The sequence below is a fragment of the Pholis gunnellus genome (assembly GCF_910591455.1).
Source record: "Pholis gunnellus genome assembly, chromosome: 20".
Classification (NCBI taxonomy): Eukaryota; Metazoa; Chordata; class Actinopteri; order Perciformes; family Pholidae; genus Pholis; species Pholis gunnellus.
The window spans coordinates 13,028,367-13,034,618 of record NC_136547.1 but is presented as its reverse complement, the minus strand read 5'-3'; positions in this window follow the sequence as shown (position 1 = coordinate 13,034,618).

The window sequence follows — 6,252 nt, the reverse complement described above, 5'->3', positions numbered from 1 at the left end:
TAAAGGGGGGAATTTTAAAGTCGGACAGTAGCAAACTGCATTAAATTCTAAGAGAGACAGTGAAAAGCCTAGAACCATTCTGAGACATTGTGTGCATCTGCTCACAAATCGTATGGAAACACAACAGTTTATCCACAAACAGAGAAGCCAAAAAAGATTCTTCCGTGCTTAAGCCCTTAATGGTCCACCAAGGAAAACTTACCCAACAGTTCCAACTAAAGTTGCGTGTTGACTTAAACCCCATCCATACTCTCCCCTGAAAACAAAATCCCTCAACATCAACTCCACTGACCTTAACTGAAAAAAACAACTTGATCACAGAAACCACAGGCGAAGCTCTAGAAACAAAGATCTCACCTCAGAGAATCCCATAAGTCTCATTTTGTTTGTCCTTTTCTGATCGTATCCAAGTTTTCTTGTGTTTTTTTTTTCACTCTCTCCTTCTGTGTCAGATAACACACACTCACTCACACAGAGACACTCTCTATCTCTGCTGGGGAGCTGTTGTTGCGCTAACTGTGCCGAGACCGCGCCATTGGCTGCCCGCGCTCAAACACCCACGGCCACTCTCCCGTGTCGGCCAATCGCGGTCCACCTTCCACCCGTCACTCAAAAGTCACCCCCTGGTGAGTCAAGCGTGACAGAGGGCCGGTGGGGAGGATGGGACCACACTAGGGCGGAGGGGGTTAGGGGGCACGGGAGGCGGAGAGAGGGTTCCGCTACATTAACCCCGATGCCACTGTCGCCAATCACAGATTACCACTGAGTCATCGTAGCACTTTGCAGCCTCCTATTCACTTACAATGGCGTGGATGATCATTAAAAAGAATGTTTGCATATCCTGTCCTTAAATGCCACGGACCAGCGTAAAATGTATACTAGCGCTAAGCCTGAGCTATCCCGAACATCAGACGTAGGGAGATATTATTTGAGTTTTATGCCATCATTTAATTAAAGAGACATCCCACTTATTTAAATAATAATGTAATGTATGTGAAAGATTGGCTTGTGACTGTGGGATGAACCATGATGCTTTAGCAATACGCACTCCATCATTGTCTTATGGACAGCGGTCCACACTTCACTTCATACTGCTCGCTTCCCTGAGTTAATGGCCTGAAAACAAACGGCAGATCTATGACACCTGAGCCGTGTCAAACCCCACTGAGCGCCTCCACCCTCACACCATCACCCTCATTTCCCGGGCAGGTCCCGATTGGCAAAGAGTAGAAAACCTAAAATAAGTGATCATGTATGGTGTCTGACTCCTAATGGAAGGCACTCTGGATAAGTGTATCAAGATTTTAAAGGGTGAAACGCACATTTTTTTGACAAACGCACAGAAAGCGCAAATCCAGAAAAGGCCTACATCTGCAAACACTTGCTCTCATGGATGTGCCAAACAGATGGCCCTACACAACATACTACACCTACACATTGTCTTCTCTTACCAACACATCAAACAACTTTATAGGTAAATCATGTTTTTCCACCGGCCTGATGTTGCCTGTGATAAACAGGGCTTCAGACGGAGCTTTAAAGAGCACTTTGGTCTGTCCTGCGTTTCAGACGAGCAGTGTCCGGGCCAGCCAGCCCAGTCATCGTGACAGCCCTGTGCAAACATTGGCGCCGTTTGGACAAACACCCCTCCAGCGCAGGGTGGCAGAGTGCACAGAACCTCACAGTGAATTACACACACACACACACAACACAAACTACTGTACAAACACATGGTGACATGCAGAAACTCAGAAGACACTCACGCACAAGGCTCTCTCCCACAAAAACACATTTCCCTGCTGCGAGGGTCCAACTCCTCCTACATAAATGGGAAAGCTTCCCAGAAAAAAAAGATGCGGCCCAAATCTAGAACAAAACCCAAGCCTCGATATCTGCCAAGCTGTGGAAGACCTGAAATCATCTGCAAACCAGTCAGCCAACTAGTGTAATGTTAGCACCCAGTGCAAATTCAATTTTACATGCCAATGGTTCCCAGCAATAGCCTCTCAGAGAAGAAAGACTACAGACAAGAAGGCTCATTGTGGAATCTGATACAAACCTTGTGGTGCTGATGTGGTTAGCTGTAGTGGTATCAATAGCTACACTGTCTGAAACGACTGAGATGGCAGGACAAAAAAAAGAAAAGTGCGACCAATGAGATGTCAGCCGAAGTTACGCACGCAAAACGACGCTGCGCAGACCTCCCCTTGTCCTTCGGGCTACCTCTCATCCTAACTCAGTTTCACCTGATCCACTTTCCTCACGAGGTCATCTGAAGTTCAGTTATGACCAGAAGGATTTCTTGCGGCTCAACGTCTGCCAAATGTACCCCTGGATCATTTGACAACTGTCCATCTCAAAGTCACTCCGAATCAAAGGAAACACCAGCATAATGTATTCATGAGGCATCCCCAGTAACCCGACTTCTCCACGCTAACATGACATATGGAACTTTATTAAGGTGCCACAGGAGAACGACCGGCTAAGTGACAAGACCAGTGTAAAGAGATTAGCGGCTGCCGTTTGTGGACCAGCGGTAGATTGATGACAGTTGGCTGGCTGTATTAAGACCTATGGCGCATGTAGGAAGTCTCTCACATGGAGGGAAATAAGGAAAGTGACATTACTCGCAATTACAAATTAAGATATTTAGCAGACGTTTCTTATACCTCTTTTTGGTCTAAAAGGAAGACAAATAAACTCCATAAAGCACTATTAAAAGGTAAGTATTCAATATTTGCCATTAATATGTCTACATCTGCTTAAAACTACATCTGCTCCAGATGTGAAAGCCTAGAGTACTTGAATAGTAAATTATTTAAATACGCATTACTGGTTATCAGGATTGACTGTATAAGATTAACTGTATTAAGATCAATGTGTGTTCAAAACACAGTCACTTGTGAGTGTTTTGTACACACGCTTATCCTGAGTTCTTGCCTTCAGGCACACTTAGGGATGAGAGGCAGCAGGGAAGGTATCCAGTGCATCCAGCTCTAAACATTGCTGGATGTATTCAAGCCGAAGAGGCAGCTCAAACTCTGTAAATACAAGGAACAATATGAGTAAATATGCTCAAATCTGAAAGTCATTATAGAGTTAGCTTCTGAACCGCTCCTCTGTTAGTGCCACTGCGTCTTACTTGCCTCCAACATCTGAGTTAAAATGCACGTTGCCAATTTCAAGAACCTTCTGTGAGAATTACGTTGTTTTTTTTATAAACCCGTAAAGTCATTTATTTACGTCATCTAATGTGATATAAGCAGAACAGGCTTCTTCTATACATCTGTAGAACAGACAAGAGGTCTTTATTCCTGGACAGAGTCGGAGGACTAGGGGGCACATTGTTTCTCCTTCCTCATTGTTTTGGAGGATTAGCACTAATGACCCTTTAAATGAGCCTTTACTGTACTCATCACGGTTAAGCTGGAGGAGGAATATTGGGGAGGGATGGGAGGAACGCAGAATGCCCAGGGGTTCAAAAGACGGGAACAAAAAGGCCACTATGGACTTTTCAGACACGCAGCTGCCAGATACATAAAAGATGTGCAATTTTCAGATTAATGGCCATCAACACTAGGGACTTTAAGCACACCTCAACACCCTACCATTCTTTACTTTCATGACAGAAAACTTTTTTTTTTTCCCCCTACTTTGCTTGCAGAAAACAGCTCTTTCACTTACTCTCTTTTGGCACAGGCAGCTCTGCTCAGTGATTTGGTACGGCTGCACAGACAGCTGTGCTTTGTGCGCCGAGTAAAACATAATAGAGTTGCTGCTTGTGTAACCATCCAGGGCAGTACTATTTGGCTGGTTGGCAGTCGTGCCCTCCAGTTAGGGCCTCAAACCACACACCCTGCTGCACCCTGACCCTCCTCTGACCCAAGTGGTAATATGGCTTTGATGGTGGCTTGTTTAACCTAACCTCAGCAACTTGAGGCTACCCACACACACGGGTTAAGAGGGGAAACTCGGAGGGAAGGAAAAAAATGACTGGAGGGGGCTCGGTACAGAGGTATGAAGGTAACAAAAGTCTTGTAAAAGCCTGGTTGTGATTGGCCTGCATATTCTTTTCAGCAATGGCAAACAGGCTGCATCTGGCTTAGGTTCCTTTCAGTCAGCAGTGGCAGTCTATGTATTCATCAGCTGTCACTGAACAACAGCAGACGCACTGAGAAGACACAGAAGGGAATTCTTCTGGAAGAAACACACCGATCGACAGCAATGAATAAAGCAGTGCATTTGTCCACTAACGTGTGTCTGCCCATGTACTTTTGAGTCTTGTTCAAGAGGTGAAACAAGATGCAAGTCAAACCCAAACCAGAAGCCCCGCCCCTCTCAAATAAATCAGTCATTCATAAAGGGCCTATTTATTAAGGACAATGGCCATTTCAAAGCACCTCAAATCCCCTCTTATTCCTGTCCATTCTCTCTCCCTCTCTATTTGCCCAGTCCATCTCTAAGGCAGCCAAGTCACAGAGGAACAATGGCACAGAGAGGGGAATTAAAGTCCGATGCATAGTTTGAATTCTGTAGGCTGTACTCAAACTATAGGCTCCACGCCGAGCAATGACGGCAAAGGCCATTCTTCATACAACTTTTAGGCAGGAACTCCACTCCAACGTCTGCCATGACAGAACTGTGGAAAGTGGAAAATAGAAATTACTGAGAGTACAGAGAGAAATCATACATGTTTAGTTGCAAACTGATCTTAGAGACAAAGCAGTAGAGATAACAACAATGTTAGATCTCTTGATTTTTGCTGCAGAGCGGTGACATTTTTCAGCGCTGGCTGATTGCTCCCTCTCCATTTCAGAGGGGAAAAAATGATTATTGCGAGGCCTTAGATTAAGGTTTGTCCAAATATTTCTGTAATGCAAGGGAATTCGGCTGGTCTGCTTCCATGAGGACTGACGAGCGCCTTTTGCACTGAGGAAGGCCTGTGTCAGGGCTTCGCTGTGCCCGGCGGGCCAAGGGCAGCACAATGTACCAACCAAGACCCGCCCGTCTGCCACACTGAGCTGACTGAAGGAGACCTCTGTGCCGGTGCACTCACTTGGCTGTGGGTATAAGCACTGGGAAAAATGCTCAGACCTTGGTGTTTTCAAGACTCTTAACACCACTGATTTATTTGACCAAAATGCCCAAATTAGTGTAGGATCTATGACAAAATTCCAGTGAGAAAACCAAGCGCAAGGCAAGTGAGGAGAGATCACTGGCTCTTTGTTCCGACATGTTTACGGCTTCACAACTCTTAACCTTGACAGGCACATTCAGACACTTTGTTACGTTCCGTGTTGCAACGACAAAACTTCAGCTGTTAAGAGCTAGAAACGATTCCCATCCACTGGTATGCGGCGTGTTTGGGGTACAACGCAGGCCACTTTAATGAGGAAGAATGGCCTCAATTCAGTGAAATGTGAACCCGGAGTGAGTGCGTTCACGGCTATTAGCTAAACCCCTCATGTTTCTCTCGGACCTGGTAAGAGACCCTTTGTAGTGCCAAGGCTGCCAGGCCACCCCATCAATATTATGGATGCATCTTTAATGTATAATTAAATGAATCCTGGTCCAAAAGACTTCAAAGTAGGAATTGGCTTGCGGGCCACCAGGTGGTCTGTTGGAAATCATGACGGGGTTTTGAGAACCCTAAGAGGGAAATGATTAAAAAACACACAAGGATGCCTGTATTTATTTATGTATGCGTGTGTGTGCATGTGTGTGTTCCTCTCCTGAAGGTGGTGTGTATATTCAAGTGTTCATATCCTTAACTATGGACACCCAGTTTGAGGTCTGTATATCTAAGCAAAGGCCTCATGCTGGTTAACACTGACAAATGGGCCTTAAAGTGCTTTACTTTCACACCTGTGCTCTTTGGGGTCAAAAAGCCCGAACGAAGAAATAACAGAATAATAATAGATTATATTAGTATTACTAGACAAAAGCCCCTTTGCGGTCCCAGATGACTGGTGCGAATGTCGGGGGATTGTACAGTGTGATTGGGGGCGTTATTACTGTGGGACTGCTGTCGCACACTTTTAAATGGATTTAATGAACTGACAAAGAACACAAAGTCAGATACAAGCGCAGCAGTTTGAACAGCTTTTGACCTTTTTTATCAGGGAAAATATGTTAATTTGCTTAAAAAGGTTATAGCCTTAATCAAATATTAGATCGCTTCCTGTACAGACTTCACAAACAGTGGATGGATTTATTAGAAGTTAACTCAATATTAAAAAGCAGATCTACTAT